This window comes from Schistocerca gregaria, chromosome 7 (genome assembly GCF_023897955.1).
Source record: "Schistocerca gregaria isolate iqSchGreg1 chromosome 7, iqSchGreg1.2, whole genome shotgun sequence".
Lineage (NCBI taxonomy): Eukaryota > Metazoa > Arthropoda > Insecta > Orthoptera > Acrididae > Schistocerca > Schistocerca gregaria.
This window is the reverse complement of record NC_064926.1, coordinates 117970919-117989129: the sequence shown is the minus strand read 5'-3', so window position 1 is coordinate 117989129 and position 18211 is coordinate 117970919. Positions and strand designations below refer to the sequence as shown.

General features: G+C 45.6%; 1 protein-coding gene and 1 non-coding gene across 2 annotated transcripts in view; one reads left to right on the top strand and one right to left on the bottom strand.

Moving 5' to 3' along the window:
* The window catches only part of LOC126282140 (ubiquitin-like protein 3), a 437031-nt gene that overhangs the window by 244763 nt on the left and 174057 nt on the right, over positions 1 to 18211 (top strand). The window lies entirely within an intron of this gene.
* On the bottom strand, positions 2039 to 2112 carry Trnat-ugu (transfer RNA threonine (anticodon UGU)). The gene has a single exon. It is a non-coding gene; the product is annotated as a tRNA-Thr (tRNA).

Sequence of the window (18211 nt, the reverse complement as noted above, 5' to 3'; positions counted from 1 at the left end):
TATGCCTTCAGCACGGCGCGGTGGTGCGGCGGCAGTTGACGCTAGATGGCGCCCGCGACTAGACCTCCATTCGGCGCGGAGCGGTCTGGGTCAGTGGTGTTTAAATAAAGATGCATCTAAATACTTCCCGTATTTCTTCCGCCCCCCCTCCCCCAACTACATACGACAGTGATCAGTATTTCACAACCGTATAGGTTGCATCAGTGGGCTATTCAGTTTTAAGCTTAGGACGAGCGCTCTGTGCTTTTGACAGCCAGCCAGCCGAATGCCCATCCTTTTAAACGTGAGGTACGTGGATTTTTGCAGAGGGCTACTGCACCAGCAAAAGCAGATGGAACACGTAGAACGTAGATTGTCGTTGTTGTTGTTGTTGTTGTTGTGGTCTTCAGTCCTGAGACTGGTTTGATGCAGCTCTCCATGCTAATCTATCTGTTCAAGCTCCTTCATCTCCCAGTACCTACTGCAACCAACATCCTTCTGAATCTGCTAGGTGTATTCATCTCTTGGTCTCCCTCTACCATTTTTAGCTTCCACGCTGCCCTCCAATGCTAAATTTGTGACCCCTTGGTGCCTCAGGACATGTCCTACCAACCGATCCCTTCTTCTAGTCAAGTTTTGCCACAAACTTCTCCCCAATTCTATTCAATATCTCCTCATTAGTTATGTGATCTACCCATCTAATCTTCAGCATTCTTTTGTAGCACCACATTTCGAAAGCTTCTATTCTCTTCTTGTCCAAACTAGTTATTGTCCATGTTTCACTTCCATACATGGCTACACTCCATACAAATACTTTCAGAAAAGACTTCCTGACACTTAAATCTATACTCGATGTTAACAAATTTCTCTTCTTCAGAAACTCTTTCCTTGCCATTGCCAGTCTACATTTTATATCCTCTCTACTTCGACCATCATCAGTTATTTTGCTCCCCAAATAGCAAAACTCCTTTACTACTTTAAGTGTCTCATTTCCTAATCTAATTCCCTCAGCATCAACTGACTTAATTCGACTACATTCCATTATCCTCGTTTTGCTTTTGTTGATGTTCATCTTATACCCTCCTTTCAACACACTGTCTATTCCGTTCAACTGCTTTTCAAAGTCCTTTGCTGTCTCTGACAGAATTACGATGTCATCGGCGAACCTCAAAGTTTTTATTTCTTCTCCATGGATTTTAATACCTACTCCAAATTTTTCTTTTGTTTCCTTTAGTGCTTGCTCAGTATACAGATTGAATAACATCGGGGAGAGGCTACAACCCTGTCTCACTCCCTTCCCAACCCCTGCTTCCCTTTCATGCCCCTCGACTCTTTATAACTGCCATCTGGTTTCTGTACAAATTATAAATAGCATTTCGCTCCCTGTATTTTATCCCTGCCACCTTCCGAATTTGAAAGAGAGTAATCCAGTCAACATTGTCAAAAGCTTTCTCTAAGTCTACGAATGCTAGAAACGTAGGTTTGCCTTTCCGTAATCTAGCTCCTAAGATAAGTCGTAGGGTCAGTATTGCCTCACGTGTTCCAACATTTCTACGGAATCCAAACTGATCTTCCCCGAGGTCGGCTTCTACTAGTTTTTCCATTCGTCTGTAAAGAATTCGTGTTAGTATTTTGCAGCTGTGGCTTATTAAACTGATTGATTGGTAATTTTCACATCTGTCAACACCTGCTTTCTTTGGGATTGGAATTATTATATTCTTCTTGAAGTCTGAGGGTATTTCACCTGTCTCGTACATCTTGCTCACCAGATGGTAGAGTTGTGTCGGGACTGGCTCTCGCAATGCCGCAGAAACATTAATAAGCCGTTATTTCACTAGCAGTGGTATTCGCCAGTATTGTGTGTGATACTGTCGATTTCATAGTTATATACATCTTCTTCATGTCAACCGCTGGATGTTTTGGCTTCCGCGTATTCAGATATTCAGAACCGATACCTTCGTCATATATATGTACATATATCAGCTTATTAAAAGAAATTACAATGAAATGAACAGTCATGGCTGCATACAGTAAGTCAACGGGGACAGTTGAAAATGTGTGCCCCGACCGGGACTCGAACCCGGGATCTCCTGCTTACATGGCAGAAGCTCTATCCATCTGAGCCACCGAGGACACACAGGATAGTGCGACTGCAGGGACTTATCTCTGGCACGCCTCCCGTGTGACCCAGATACTTATTGTTCGGCACTATGTTCATAGTGCCCCTACCCATTATATTCATTACTCACGCCTTAACTGCCGATTTCCGTAAGAGTTCGGGCACTGTTTGTGCATTTGCACAGAAGATGATGGTCAAATGGCCGGTGAGCCTTAAAAAGATGACTTACCAAATGAAAGCCCTGGCATGGTGATAGATGTACAAACAAACACAAACCTGCTTCATCAGAGGAGAGGGAAAGACGAAAGGATGTGGGTTTTAAGGGAGAGGGTAAGGAGTCATTCCACTCCATGGAGCAGAAAGGGGAAAAGGACAGGTAAACACTCGCACACGCACACACATCCATCTGCACATACACAGACACAAGCAGACATTTTCGGGTGATGGGACGACCGACCGACCGAACGACCAGCCAATGGTCGTTCTCGCTCCAGTCTCCTTCAGTCGGACAGTCCATGTATGTCGGCAGCGATCGGCAAGTACTGGTTGTCCGCACGTCACTGGTGCTCCATCCACGACGCTCCTTCGTCGTCGATCGCTGCTCCGTCCCCGACTGCACTACTGGTCCGTCTCCAACCCACTTCCCGACACACGACGACCCGTAAATACTATCGGTCGCTCCAGAGATGGTTCGACAGTGCACTATGGATACGCGCTGGTGCTGCCACTGACGGGCAAGTAAGGCAGGAAGTTAGTGACGCCAGTAAATGGAATAAGAAAACGAGCTTGCAGTACCGTAAATAGAAGATGACAAACAATAAATGGCATGAAGACAAGCCGTGCACTGCTAAATAATTGTCCGTGTATCGGAGTCGGAACCGTTCTACTATGGTTTGAGGAGCATTATAGTGAACTCAAGTTCATGTCTCGGCTACCAAATTCGCCTGACGTAAATCCTATGGAAGCTGCCTGGATCGCTATAGAGCGTACACAAATCAGCGGCCCGTTATTTACCCGAATTACGTGACCTGTGCATAGGAATCAAATGTCACATACCCTCACAAACCTACCAACAAACTGTCGTATACCTGATTCGCAAAATCATTGATGTATTCATTCCAAAGAAGAACAAGCTATTAAGCAGGTGGTCATAATGTTCAGTGAAAATAACAGCACACAGAAACCGCCTTACGCTTTCGTTTGTCTGTTATAAAAGAAAGTCCAAAAGCCGCGTGTAATGATGCTTGCCATGCATTTTTTTCAGTACTGTTGTTCTTTGATATTTAAACGTTGCAATTTGACCGTCATTCCGTACCAGCCCTGCAGATGCTGCTCTGTCCCTTATTGGTTTACATTATGAACACAAACCTCGTTCTCACTGCACTGTCCAGTATTTCTCTCTCGTGCATTAAGCATCTGCAGTGGGTGGAGCGAGTGACAATCAGTGTGTGCAAAGTTTTAATGTGTACATTCAGAAGGTCATAACTCCGTACTGTCAGAATTATAGCCCAGATTTTCGTGCAAGTTGGATTGCTGGAGCTGGATATTTTGCGAGTCTGCGATTTCTACGTAAAATATAAAATAGAGTTGATGATGTCCGTTTCTCAGAAAAGCCGATTCTATACGCAGCTCCCATCGTCGTCTGCCGGACGGACAGATCGCGACTACTTGTGTGCGGTCCCTTTTGTCTGTGCAGCGCTCGGTGCCGCTCTCCCTCAGCGCCCACCCCATCTCCCATTGTGATTTTACGCAGAACGTACATAAATGTGCATGCCGGGAATTACTCTAAAATCGGATGATAAATGTCGGACATGTGGCGCCAGCACGTGACGTGCCTCACCGCAAGTGCAGGGGTTGAGCCTATCGGTCTATCGCACATCACATCCCAGCTCTAGTCAAGTATTGCTGTTAGCAGCACGACGTCGCTGCGCCTCTGGGCCCAAGAGCGCGACTTTTGCGCGCGGGCTCAGGGTTCCAGTCTTGCGTTTGGCAGTCAATTTTTTTTCATTGCATGAGATAGTTACGTGTTTACAATGAGGTAAGATTTATTATTTTATTTGCCGGTCTCGCCGTTTCCGCCGGTTAATTTCAAAATACAACGTGGCACTACACAAAACCAGCGCTAATGGCATAGGCACATAGGGAACACACGACACAGATCTGTAAGTCCACGGTATTGGTGATAAGTTGAGAAAACAGTCCCTTAACACATGTGCTACAAAACGCCACTGTACCCTGACATCAATATAGGATATGATCACCATGCACACGTACACAGGCCTCCCAACGGGTTGGCGTACTCTGGATCAGGTGGTCGAGCAGCTGCGGGGGTATAGCCTCCATTCTTGCACTAGTGCCTCTCGGAGCTCCTGAAGTGTCCTGGAGGTTTGAAGACGTGCAGCGATACGAGAGCATACCAGACGTACTCGATGGGGTTTAGGTCTGGAGAACAGGCAGGCTACTCCATTCACCTGATACCTTCTGTTTCAAGGTACTACTTCACGATGGCAGCTCGGTGGGACCGTGCGTTATCGATCAGGAGGAAGGCTGGAACCACTGCACCCCTGAAAATGCGGACATACTGGTGCAAAATGACGTCCCGATACACCTGACCTGTTATATTATACTTATATGCCCGTCAGCAGCTGAAAATATTAATATAATTCTTTCGTTCTGGACGGCAGCAGGTCATCAACGGTGTCTGTTCTTTCGGACGTATAAAGTTCTGGCAATACTGGCCATGACCTCCTCCTCCTCCTGTGCGGATGCACACATATTCTGCGAACTCTTACGGCACTTGGTAAGAATGTCTTCCTCAAGTAATGTGTGTTGGGGAGGGACACTACGAATGTAGTGTGTGGACATACAAGATGAAAATGGGGGTCTCGCGGGAGGCGTGCGCGAGATAGTCCCTGCAGTCGCACTATCCTTTGTGCCCTCATGGCTCAGATAGATAGTGTCTGCTATGTAAGCAGGAGATCCCGGGTTCGAGTCCCGGTCGGGGACATATTTTCACCTGTCCCCGTTGATATATATCAACGCCTGTCAGCAGCTGAAGGTATTAATATAGACTAATTTTAATTTTGACCCGTTACAATTCCCATGTCAAAGACATGCAGGGGTGTATGTGCACCACTCATGATCCCACCACACACTATCAAACCATCAAACCATGACCTCCATACAGGTCCCTTTCAAGGACATTAAGGGTTTGGTATGTGGTTCCTGGTTCACGCCAGATGAAAACCTGGCGAGAATCCCTGTTCAGACTATACCTGGACTCGTCCGTGATCATAACCTGGAACCACTGCTCCAGTGACCATGTGCTGTGTTCTTGATATCAGGCTTCACGGGCTCTCCTGTGACCAGGGGTCAGTGGAATGCACCTTGCAGGTCTGCGGGCGAATAAACCATGTCTGTTCAGTCGTCTGTAGACTGTGTGTCTGGAGACAACTGTTAGAGTGGCTGCTGCAAAGTCCCGAGTAAGGCTACCTGCAGTACTCCGCGGCCGTCTACGGGCACTCATGGTGAGATATTGGTCTTCTTGTGGGGTTTTACACTGTGGACGTCCCTACTGTAGCGCCTGGACACGTTTCCTGTCTGCTGGAACCGTTGCCATTATCCAGAGATCACACTTTGTGGCACGCGGAGGGCCCTGCTGTGTTTGACCAGCCTCCCTCCAGTCGCCCTAGTATTCTACTCCTCATAACGTCATCAATATGTGTTCTGTGAGCTATTTTCAATACGCAGTCACCATCATCACGTCTGAAAACGTCTGCACACTTACTCGCTGCACCGTACTCTGACTTATACCAACACACCTCTGCATATGTGGACTGCTGCCAGCGCCACCGTGCGACGACCGCAGGTCAAATGCACCGCATAGTCATACCCCGAGGTGATTTAAACCCGCAAACCGCCCACCAGAGCGTTTTTTCACCATGTATCAGCATAATCCTTAATTTATGAGCATGAGTGTACTGACACACCATATCTTGGTAGGGTAAATAGAATTTGAAAACAATTAAACCTGTACAAAATGTTTATTAGCGTATACATGTACTTTTATACACAGAAGAGAACTCTCTCTTTATTTTTGGTTGGTGCTAACTAAGTGTACATTGGATTCTTCCAGTTCTTTCTCCAACTAGTAATCTGACAGGTACAAAGAAGGAATGTTCTCGAATTCCAAAATATATCTCATTTTTTCCTGTAAACTGTCTCTTTTATGGCTTTTAACAGTTAGTTCTGTTCCCTCCATCAGTTCTTCTAGACGGCAACATTCGGCAGTTTTAATCTTGCCTCTTATTTCCTACATAATACTGTTGTTATAAAACTCCACATCTTCCTGTGTAGGCTACCAGATCTTCTGCCGCACATTTTTGTGGAATTTCATTATATGTTCAGTATATGGGCATTAAATGTCGTTATGTCGTTGGTTTTAAGCTCTGCAAACGGTTGTTCTGTTGCTAAATGCACAACTCCAGTCCAGCACACTCAGATACAACGTAACCATCCTTTTTAAGCAGATCCAGGTAGGAATCGAGCTTTATAAAAAGGTTCTTTGTGTGACCTTTAATGTAGTACACGTTCTCCAATCTACCCCATTCGGCCAGGTCTCCAACATAAGGACACTTACCATTGCTATTAAGAGTAAATGCAGATATTTTATATTCACCAGCGGTGGCCAGATTTCGCCACACACTGTGTTTAAAGCAGTATGTATGCCTTGCCTGTACACTTCCAATAGCTTCTTCCTTATCCAGTTGCAGTTTATATTCCTCCTTTAAGGCAGTTGTCTTCGCCATATACTCCAGTTTTCGTTTTATTGGCTTCCATCTCTTCCATTCCCAGTTTTCCTTTTCATACACACACCAATTTAAATACGCTTAAAGGCGTGATTTATTTAATGGTAAATGGCTTAAGTCTATTCCACACATTGTAATCCTTTCGTTCTCTTTGTTGGAGTCAGAGGAATCTCCACGTAGTTTATTGGTAGATAATTAAAACTGTATGCAGACAGGGTATAACTTACTAAATAAAACGGTGACTGGTTACAGTGAACTTTTTGTTTCATTTAATGTCAGTAACAGTCACCGTAAAGCCTAACCTAAAAATGTTCACATTTAAAGTACAGCTTACTTACAATATGCATGGTTTCGTATGTATTAGAAACGACTATATTGATAGAAATAATGACGTCAGGTCGTATTAGTGACACCATAGCAAATTTTATACGCACTACAGATTTTCAGCCAAAGATAATGTGTGTATGAGAAACACCAAATCGCGATAGATAAACGACCTGCTAAGCCACAACCACATGCTAAATTTTGTGAAAGGTTGGCAAAATTCTGATGCTTTCTGTTAAAAATGCCGTGTGTGTAGCATAGCACAGTACTTCTGAATTAGATGCTTGTGATTTGTTACATGTTTTACAAAATATTATACTGTCCACACATGTAGGGGAATCGTGTGGATCCATCACTTTGGTGAGATTAGCACCTAGCAGAAATACCGCAGCTCAGTATATAAATTCATGCAAAGCCATCCCTACATTACTGGCGGCCGGAGTGCCGTGCGGTTCTAGAAGCTACAGTGTGGAGTCGCGAGACCGCAGGTTCGAATCCTGCCTCGGGCATGGATGTGTGTGATGTCCTTGGGTTAGTTAGATTTAAGTAGTTCTAAGTTCTAGGGGACTGATGACCTTCGAAGTCGAGTCCCATAGTGCTCAGAGCCTACATTACTAAGGTGTGTTTAAAACGTGATTCTTCTCACATTGGTGGAATGACGTCGTAGCGAAATTGAGATGATTCCAGCTAAAATTAATAATTACACACATACTGAGGTGAGCAGTGTCTCAAGCAACCATCCACGTAGCCAGTAAGGTAGCTCGACCTTCGAATTCTGACGTATGGTGTGTGGTCGCGAACAGTGCTCCAATCTAGCAGTGGTCGAGGAAGTTGTACACAAAAAGCACTCAGTCATTCTGGGAGGGGACATCTCGCCACAACAAGCCAGTCATAATTCGCTGACGCCTTTGCAGATTATCGTTGCTGACAGTTTTTAGTTCCAAGCACTCCCCTCACCCTTCCTATGTGGGCCAGTGAGAAACAGGACCTCTTCTCCCTCAGCTATCATGCTTTTAAAACTTGTGCTTGTGCGATCCAATATTCAGCTAGACAACATTCCCAGGTGGAGTGAAGACACCCAATTATAATTACAGTTTCCAAGCAAAATAAATCCTGCAATGTTGTTAGTAGATGTAACATTACTATATGTCTCGTATTTTAAATACAGCAAAATCACAGTGTAGCCATATTTATTAACGTAATTCCGATTGATGTATAGAAGTCCAAAGACATACGCTGCACAACTAACACACTACGGTATTTTCAAAACAAATATCACTATGAAAACTTACCTGTGCGTTAATAATGAGTTGCATCACATACACTGAGGTGAGAGAAGTCATGGGATAGCGATATGCAAATATACAGATGGTAGTAGTATCGCGTACAGTAGGTATAAAAGTGCAGGTAATCCGTCTGGAAAGTTTTCCGACGTGATTATGGCAGACGACGGTATTTAAGACTTTGAACGCGGAAAGGTAATTGGAGCTAGACGCGTGGGACACTCCATTTCGGAAGTTCTTAGGGAACTCATTATTCTGAAATCCACTGTGTCAAGAGAGTGCCGAGAATTTCCGATTTCAGGCACTACCTCTCCCTGCGGACAATACAGGACCGAGAGTAGCGGTGTTTGTGTAGAGCTGTCAGTGCTAACAGCAAAGCAACATTGCGTGAAATAACCGGAGAAATCAGTGTGGGACCTGCGACGAATGTATCCGTTACGACAGTGCAGCGAAATGTAGCTTTAATGGCCAGCCATTCATGGACTTCATGCTCCTGAACAGCAATACAATTTTTATGAGTGGCAATGCCCCATGTCACTGGTCCACAATTGTTCTCGATTTTTTGAAGAACATTCTGGACAGTTCGAGAGAATGATCTGGGCACTCAGATCGCAAGACATGAACCCCATCGAACATTTCTGGGGCATAATCGAGAGTTCAGTTCGTGAACAATATCGTGAACCAGCAACACTTTCGCAGGTATGGGAGACAGCGTGGCACAATATTTCAGCAAGCGACGCAGAGCTGCTGAACTACACCAGTTAAAAGGAGGCCCGACACTATATTAGGCTGTATCCCGTGACAGTGTGCATGTACGGTCTTAATAGTGGAAAGCCAAGGCATTACCACTAACCATCCACAATACGATATTTGTACAAATAGAGCCTGCAATATTATTAGTTTGGGCGATGCTGTAAGGAGTCGTAAATACAATCCTACAAGAACACTGATCCCCCCTCCCCCCCCCCCCCCCCCCAAGGGGTCCACAACTCTTTTGTGGATACATGCGAGGCGAGCACGGGGCCCGAGCTATTGCAGCCTTCCTTCTTTCCAGGGTTGCATTTCCTTCCCTTTCCCCGCCTTTCCTCTCCTTGCTCCTTCACCCTCACCCTCGCCCTCTCCTGTCCCTCTCTTGGTGTCCTTGCTTATGTTGGCCCCCGCTATCCTCCTGATTATGTTGGAATTGCAATTTTGCTTTGTTGTGTAATCACCTTGAAATCCCTTATTTCGTCTTACTCTGCAGCTTGCGTGGTTCTACAGGAATCTCATTTTAATGATGATCACTCACCAACTCTCTGTGGGTTCCGTGTTTTCTGTCAAAATCTGGTCGGACCCCCGCGGGCTTCTGGTGGCGTTTGTAGGTTGGTCCGTACAGACATTGCTAGCACGTGGATTCTTCTTCGAACTACATTGGAAGCGGTTGCTGCTAGGGTCCACCTGGACCCTGAGGTCACGGTTTACAATCTTAATCTCCCTCCTGACAGGACTCTTACACCTGCTGCCTTAACTGCCCTTGTTCAGCAACTTCCTCCTCCCTTCCTCCTTCTCGGGGATTTTAATGCTCATCATCCCTTGTGGGGCAGTGTATTTCCATCTAGACGAGGTCTTCTCATATACCAGTTTATTGCAGACCACGACTTGTGCCTTCTTATGATTGCTCCCGTACTCATTTCAGTGCCGGATATGGTACCTATTCTGCCATTGATCTTACTCTTTCTTCTCCCTCTCTCATCCCTTCATTACACTGGTCGCCACACAAGGATCTTTGTGATAGTGACCATTTACCGTTGATTCTCTCTCTCCCTTCCTGCTCCCCGATTGACATGTTACCTCGTTGGTCTTGGTCTTTTACAACACGCCGATTGGCCTCTATACACCGCACAAGTCGTGTTTTGTCCCTCTTTGTCGGGTTGTATTGATGACGTCCTACGTGACGTGTGTGACGCTATTGTCCTTGCTGCACCGCGCTCATCTGGACCATTTCGTCGCCGGTAATTCCCGTGGTGGAGTACTGCCATTGCAATTGCCATCCGTGATCGCCGCCGAGCTTTGCAACACCTTAAGAGGCACCCATCCGTTGCCAGCCTTATTACCTTTAAACGCCTTCCAAAGCCCGTTATTTAATGAAACAGAGCAAACGGATATGCTGGGAACGATTTGTTTGTTCCCTCGGTTCTACTGCCCCCATGTCACAGGTATGGGCTACACTTTCGCTCTCTCCAAGGTTGCCATCGGCAGTCTACCCTCTCAGATGGCCTTTGTACGGACCCGTTGATTCTTGCGGAACATCTTGCGGCCCATTTTGCAATGGCAGCATCAGCCTCCTATCCGGCTGCTTTCCTTCACCGGAAACAGCGGCCCGAAGTTTCCACCTTATGTTTTACCCCTTGTTAGTCAGGATCTTACAACGAACCTTTTACTGAATGGGAATTTCTTTCTGCACTTTCTTCTTCTTTTCGTGATACGGTCCCTGCCCAGACTCCATTCATAACCAACTGCTTCAACATCTCAGTGCTCCACAACGGCAACATATTCTCCGGGTGTTTAACCGTATCTGGCTCGAGGGTGACTTCCCTTCTCAGTGAAGGGATATCATCGTGGTCCCTGTCCTTAAGCCTGGTAAGAACCTACTATTTGTTGACAGCTATCGGCCAATTAGTCTGACCACTGTTGTTTGCAAGTTACTTGATTGAATGGTAGCCCGTAGGCTCAATTGGGTCCTCGAATCTTGGTGTCTATTGTCCCCTTACCAGTGTAGCTTCCGAGAGGGATGTTCTCCGACCGATCATTTACTTCGCTTGGAATCCGCAGTTCGGCAGGCTTTTTCCCAGCGCCGCCATTTGGTAGCAGTATTTTTTGACCTTCGATAGGCCTATGACACGGCCTGGCGTCGTCACATCTTACTTACACTTCATCAGTGGGGTCTTCAGGGCCCACTCCCGATTTTTATCCGCCAGTTCCTGTTCCATCGGTCATTCAGGGTTCGGGTTGGTACTGTTTTTTGTTCTCCATGGACCCAGGAGACGGGCATCCCACAGGGTTCTGTCTTGAGTGTACTTCTTTTCCTCATTGCTATAGATGGACTTGTGGCTTCCGTCGATCTTTTGGTCACCCCTGCTCTGTATGTCTGTATGTAGATGATTTCTGCATTTGAGTTAGTTCCTCTTCGATGGCCTCTGCAGACAGTCAGCTCCAGGGGGCTATACAGCGTGCCTCTGCATGGACCTTCTCACACGGGTTTCAGTTATCTCGTTTAAAATCGCGGGTAGTCCACTTCTGTCGCCCTACTACTGTCCACCCCGATCCGGAATTCTACCTCGATGCACAACGATTGCCTGTGGTCCCACAGTTTTGTTTCCTGGGTCTTCTTTTCGACAACAAGCTCACTTGGCTGCTCCATATCAGACTTCTAGGTAGGATGTTTCCGTAAACTCGATGTCCTTCGCTTCCTTGCCCACCTGCTCTTGGGATGCGGTCCACTCCCTCCTCCTCCATCTTTATCGTGCTTTAGTTCTGTCTCGCTTGGACTATGGTTGTCAAGTTTATGATTCGGCTGCTCCTTCCGCACTGTACGTGCTGGACCCGGTCCACCATTGTGGTATCCATTTGGCCACCGGTGCCTTCCCTACTAGCCCTGTTGATAGCCTCCTGGACGAAGCTGGGATTCCTCCTCCCCCCCCCCCCCCACTTTCTGTTCGGAGGTCCCAGCTTCTGGTGTCTTATGCACTCGCTGTGCGTTCCTCTCTCACTCATCCTTCCTATTCTATCCTGTTCCAAGACCATGGGCGTCGCCCTCCTGACTCCCGTCCTCGGGTGGGTTTACCGGTTGGGCTCCGCCTTGCGTCTCTTTGCCATGATTTTTAGCTTCCTTCTTTGTCCTGTCTTCCTCGCTCCCTCCCCTCCACCCCATCCTCCCCCCCCCCCCCCCTCTCCTGGTTAGTTCCTCGAATTCGGATGGATCTCCGCCGAGTTCCGAAAGATTCCTTCCCCCAATGGTGTTCCTTTCCTTTTTCCGCCGTATTTTATGGGAGTTTCGGGATGCTGTTGTTTTTTACGCTGAAGGCTCTAAATCTGCTGATCATGTGGGATATGCCTTCACGTCCTCTGTTGGAACGGAAAATCGTCATCTGCCACCTACATGTGGGTTGTTTACTGCGGTGTTGATGGCAGTTTCCCAGGCGGCCCTTACCTTTAGTAGACAGTCCCAACTCAACAGCGTTTTGTTATGTAGTGACTCAATGAGTAGCCTTCTGGCTATTGACCGGTGTTTTTCGCATCATCCCTTGGTCTCTGCCATCCATGACCATCTCGCTGATATTCACCGTGCTGCTTGTTCCGTTGACTTTCTTTGGGTCCCTGGCCATATGGGTATACCGGGTAATGAGCTCGCTGATCGTTTGGATGGGGGAGCAGCCATTTACCCCTGTTCTCTGTAACTCCTGCAGCGGAGTTACGGCTTCACATCAAAATCCACTTCGCACAATCATGGGCCAACTCTTTGGAGGCTACCTCCCTGTCTAATAAACTTCGTGCGATTAAGGTGACACCAGGCCCGTGGCGTTCTTCCTTTCGCCTCTCCCGAAAGGACTCGACCACACTGTGTCCTCTCCGCATTAGCCATACCAGGCTGACCCATGGTTTCCTTTTGCGTGATGAGCCACCCCCACTTTGTGGTTGTGGAGCCTTCTAATCAGTAGTCCACATTTTGGTTGAATGCCCCATCCTTTTGGCTCTGCGTGCTAAGTACAGACTGCCCTGCACTTTACCTTTGATGTTGGCTGGCGATTCCCGGATGGTCGACCTGGTTCTCGGTTTCCTCCGTGAAAGTGGTTTTTATTCTCAGTTTTAAGGTTTTTAATCTCTTTGGTGTTGGAGCAGGGCGGTGAGTGTTGGGATATCTCCCGCTGTAAGACGTGTTTGGAGATTCCCGACTCTCCTCCCTGGCCGAGATCCTCTTTTCTTCCCCTTTTACTCTGTTTTTGTCATTTTTTTTAGGATTGGTTAGTCTCCTTTTCCCATACGCACTTCTACATTCTAGCGGTTGCACCTTTTAAGTCGCAGGTGGTCTTGCCTCTGCTGCTTCAGAGGTGTCGGATATTTCCTGTCTCTAGCATAGCGTTGGGCTCGGTCTTTGCTGACTTACCTCATTTTGTTTTTACCATTCTTCATTTTCTACATTTTTTAGCCTTTTCCCTTTTATCGTTCTGACTTTTCTGAGATGTCGCACTATCGGAATGAACCACGTTTGAAACAAGGGACTGATGACCTTGCTGTTTGGTCCCTTCAACCACAACCAACCAACACTGATACCGGACGAGACCTGCCAGGGCTCCCAGAAAGGATGAAGAAAGACGTAACTGTTGCAGTATTAGTATTTACGACTCGTAAATAGAAGCGAAAAACCTCTGAAGTATTTCATACGTCCTCGTCACACACATGAAAGACTGAGCAATGGCCACTGTGCCGCAGAAATAAGCTAATTGTACTTATACAAGCATAGATTGACAGACGCCAGAGCACCTCCGTCGCTATACGATAATACGCAATCTTAAACAGTTGCAGAGTTCGCGCATCGTCTTTCGGTAAGTATATTATCCAAAGACTAGTTATTTCAATTAAGCGTGATTCAAACTGCGAGCGACACACACACGCGCGCGCACACACACACACACACACACACACACACACACACACACACACACAGCTGGAAAAATGGGCTGCTGCACATACCTGATAACAGTAGAATCGTCAGTATTTGATCACCTACTTATGTCGTAAAAACTTGTGGCTACACTCTTGAATATAAATACAGATATCCCGTACGACCGTATCGTATCTTGATTTTACAGAATTTATCAATATTTCTTCATATTTCTTTTATATTCCACGTGTAAATGAAAAAGTGTAAATATTCTCTTATTACTTGCATCACCGGGTGTGACCTGCAGTTTTTTAATACTATCCAACTTTCGTCCAGAGTCCCAACGCAACCAGGTTACCCACAAACCATCGATAAAATTCACTCGCACATATGTGGATTGCCGTTGACGTTATTCCGTTGTGAGCCCATACAGCTCAGTTACACAGTTTCGCGTGTAGGCTAGGTACTTAGTTGCATGTCCCATGGATCATTTTTCACGATGGATCGTAATGATGTGGAACGAGTCATTTTACAGTCACATCGCAAATTAATTTGTACATACGGTTACATTCTGAACACTACTAAGATTTTTTTTACAAAAAAAATAAAAAGAGTGATACGGAAGAGAGTTGAGAATTCCTACCCACCACGTCTGCACATTACAGTAATGGAAATCATTCTACGGAATAAGAGTTGTCAAGGAGAAACTTTCTCAGTTTGCTACCAAATGTTACTTTTCTGTCTGTCAGGCATTTTATACCACTGCATAACCGATCAAAAATTTTTGTTGCAGAATTGTACACTCTTTTTATGCTAAAGACAACCTTTATGTAGAGTAATAAATGTTATTTTTCTTCCTGGTATTGTAATTAGGTACTTCATTCTTCCTTTTGAGCTGTAATGGATTATTTACAACGGACTTCGTGGGGGAATAAACATACCGCGAAATGGCTGTCAGATTGCCCAACTCCTTAACCAGATGATCGTGGATGGGCATCACATGTTATTCTTACAGCAGGTTTTTGAGCAATAAAGGCTTTCTTTTTTAAAGATGAATTACACCAGGAGATTATTCCATAAGACATTATTGAAAGCGCAAATGTGCCTGGACTAAGTTGGTTTAGAAGTTCCAAAATGTGCTTTCATTTTCAATTTAAATTCCCATCTGTATGGATCCTAATAATTTTGATGTTTCCATCCTATTTATTATTTCCTCGCCATGTGCTACACTTACAACTGGTGTAGTACCTCTAGAAGTTCAGAACTGAGTATGTTGTGTTTTTCTAAAATTGAGAGTGAGGCTATTCGCAGGAAACCAGTCAGTGATACTTTTAAGAACTTTACCGTATCTTCTGTTTCTGTACGTTTGCTTTGATTATAATACTAGTGTCATCTGCAAAACTAATTTTACTTGTTTCATGCTAGGTGGAAGATCCTTTGCATACAGCGTGTTCATTTTAACTGAAGACATTGAAATATATCGGAAACTACACATCGGATCAAATAAAGTTATAATTCCAATTTCTTTGGCTCGGAGGGGGGGACATCCAGTGATATCACACCCCGGGAACCCCCTTTACTATTCTACGGCAGAATCTATGTACGTTTTGTCTGAAGCATTTTCTTCGTTTCGCCACAGATGACGCTGTAATCGGAGGAATAGAAATTGGTACACAATCGTAATTTACGACCAGGCGTAGAACAGATAACGGCTGAAACCACTACAGCACTTGCACAGTGTTTATTGACTGCATGCCCACCTATCTTTTGGAAAACAGAGGTGCAGGTGGACGATGAATGGTGCAACCACAGAAGAAAAAACTGAAATGACCGTGATTTACGGAGAATGTAGGAGAAATGTTGAGGCTGCTGTTGCCTTGTATGGCGAGCGTTTTCCAGAGAATGGTCGCTCTCGTTCGTTTTTTTTTTTTTTTTTTTACTAGGTGGTGAAGGCTTTTACGTCTGATGGTAGCGTACAGATCGGCAAAAAGAAACGAAGAAAACGTGTTACAGGAAAAGCTAATCAAATAGCTGCACTAGCGGCAGTGCATCACAACCCACGGATGAGCGCCCAGCAATTACACCGCGATTCTGGTATGCGCGTAAGTAGTATTGTTACAACGTTGCAACGTCATAAGTATCGTCCATACCTAAAGTTACCATCCGTACCATCGGGATCGTCACCGTTATGGACCATCTTGCCGCATCATCCGGACAAGACCCAATTTTGTCTCGATTGTACAAAATACTGTTACAAGCTTGGCTCAAGTACTGAAGTAACGTCATCTGTTAGCGTAACATGTAAATACAGCGTCAGTTAGTTTTATTTATATCAACAAGTTGTTCTTGACAACGTCGTCTCACAGATGGCGTTGCATTTTGCGCATCCTGTATCGACGGTGCGATCACCTTCTACATGAAGCGCCATCATTCGAGAAAATAAATAAAGTAATAAGGAAGATGAATAAATAAAAAGTAATTATTAATTTTAATTATCAACAGACTCAGTTGCACCGTTTACCTAGAATTTACCTAGGTTTCAGTCGGGATAACCCAACCTTCTTTAGAATAACAGTAACTACCGTTTGTCCATAGTGAACATCGTGAAGCTAAACTACAAATCCATAAATTATCGTCACTGTAAACTTATCTGAAACTGTCTCGGCCCAGCTTCGCGACCGCGATGCGGCAGCCACGAGTGCTGTACGGGAACTTAGATAAGTTTACAGTTTGTCGATAATTTATGGATGTGTAGTTTTAGATTGACAATGTCCACTGTGGACAAACGGTAGTTACTGTTATTCTGAAGAAGGTTGGGTTATCCCGACTGAAACCTAGGTAAATTCTAGGTAAACGGTGTAACTGAGGCTGTTGATTATTAAAATTAAAATTAATATTTATACAGTTGCTGACAGGGCCGCGAAATGTTGAAGATTTGAAGAAAAGTAATTATATTAAATAAATGTTTATATAATTTCTACACCCCCATCTCAGAGTGTGCCGACCAGGTACATAGGACAACCATATCCACACCACGTGTCACTGCATCAAGAACTTCATAGCGCCGATTTCCATTACCGGGTATTGTTTTGTGAATGGGCACGTCAGCAAATGCAAACGACATCCACATTCTTTGCCGATGTACTATTTTCCGATGAGTTTACATTCTCATAGCATGAAGCGGCATAACATGCATTACTGGAGTGTAGATAATCCCCAGTGGTTCCGGCAAGTTGACCATCAGCGCCATTGGTCTGTTAACGTATGGTGTGGCATCATGGTGAACAAACTTTCGCTTTGAGCCACGTCCACAGTGGCGCGTCGCGTATTCTGTTGTTCCATATGTGTCCTCGGCGTCTTTCGCGGCGGCATGACTGGATAAAATCTCGGTTTTCAAGCCGCGTCAGTTCCAATAAAATACTCGAGCTTTCGATGGCTAGCTCGGATATCGTACTGACTACCGGGACTGGCATTATTTGCCGCTTATATTCCTACGATTACGCCCACTGGCCACAATCAGAGAGGGCCGAAACGACGGGCTGGGCAAGTTCGGCAGCTCATAGCAGCTCCAAGATAAGAGATTTGTTGCACTCTGTTAGAGACGATATAGCTGTGCGTGTGCACGGTGTGTATGGTGTCCCTTGCGATTGCGGCAGCTTCTATATAGGCCAGACAGTTCACACAGTTGCGGAGCGTTGTACCGAGCACAAGAGACATATTAAGCAAAGGGAGCTCCAAAAGTCGGCCATAGATGAACATTGCCTCGAAAACTGACACAAAATACAGTCTGAGAACACAAGAGTCTGGGCTCATGCGTCAACATATTGAGACTCAGTTACAAAAGAGGCGGCCTAGATCAGAATGGACAGGAAAATTTTCAACAGAGACCAGGGCTACACACGAGTAGGGCGTGGGGGCGGGCTCTGGACGTCGAAAGGAAGCAACGGCGGATGCTTAGTGCTTGAAGGGAGGCGGGAGCGGCAGTTTCAAACGTAGCGCCGGCCCCTCGCGCCACCTGACGCCACTCGGTCCTGCGGCAGGCTGGAGCTGCTATGAG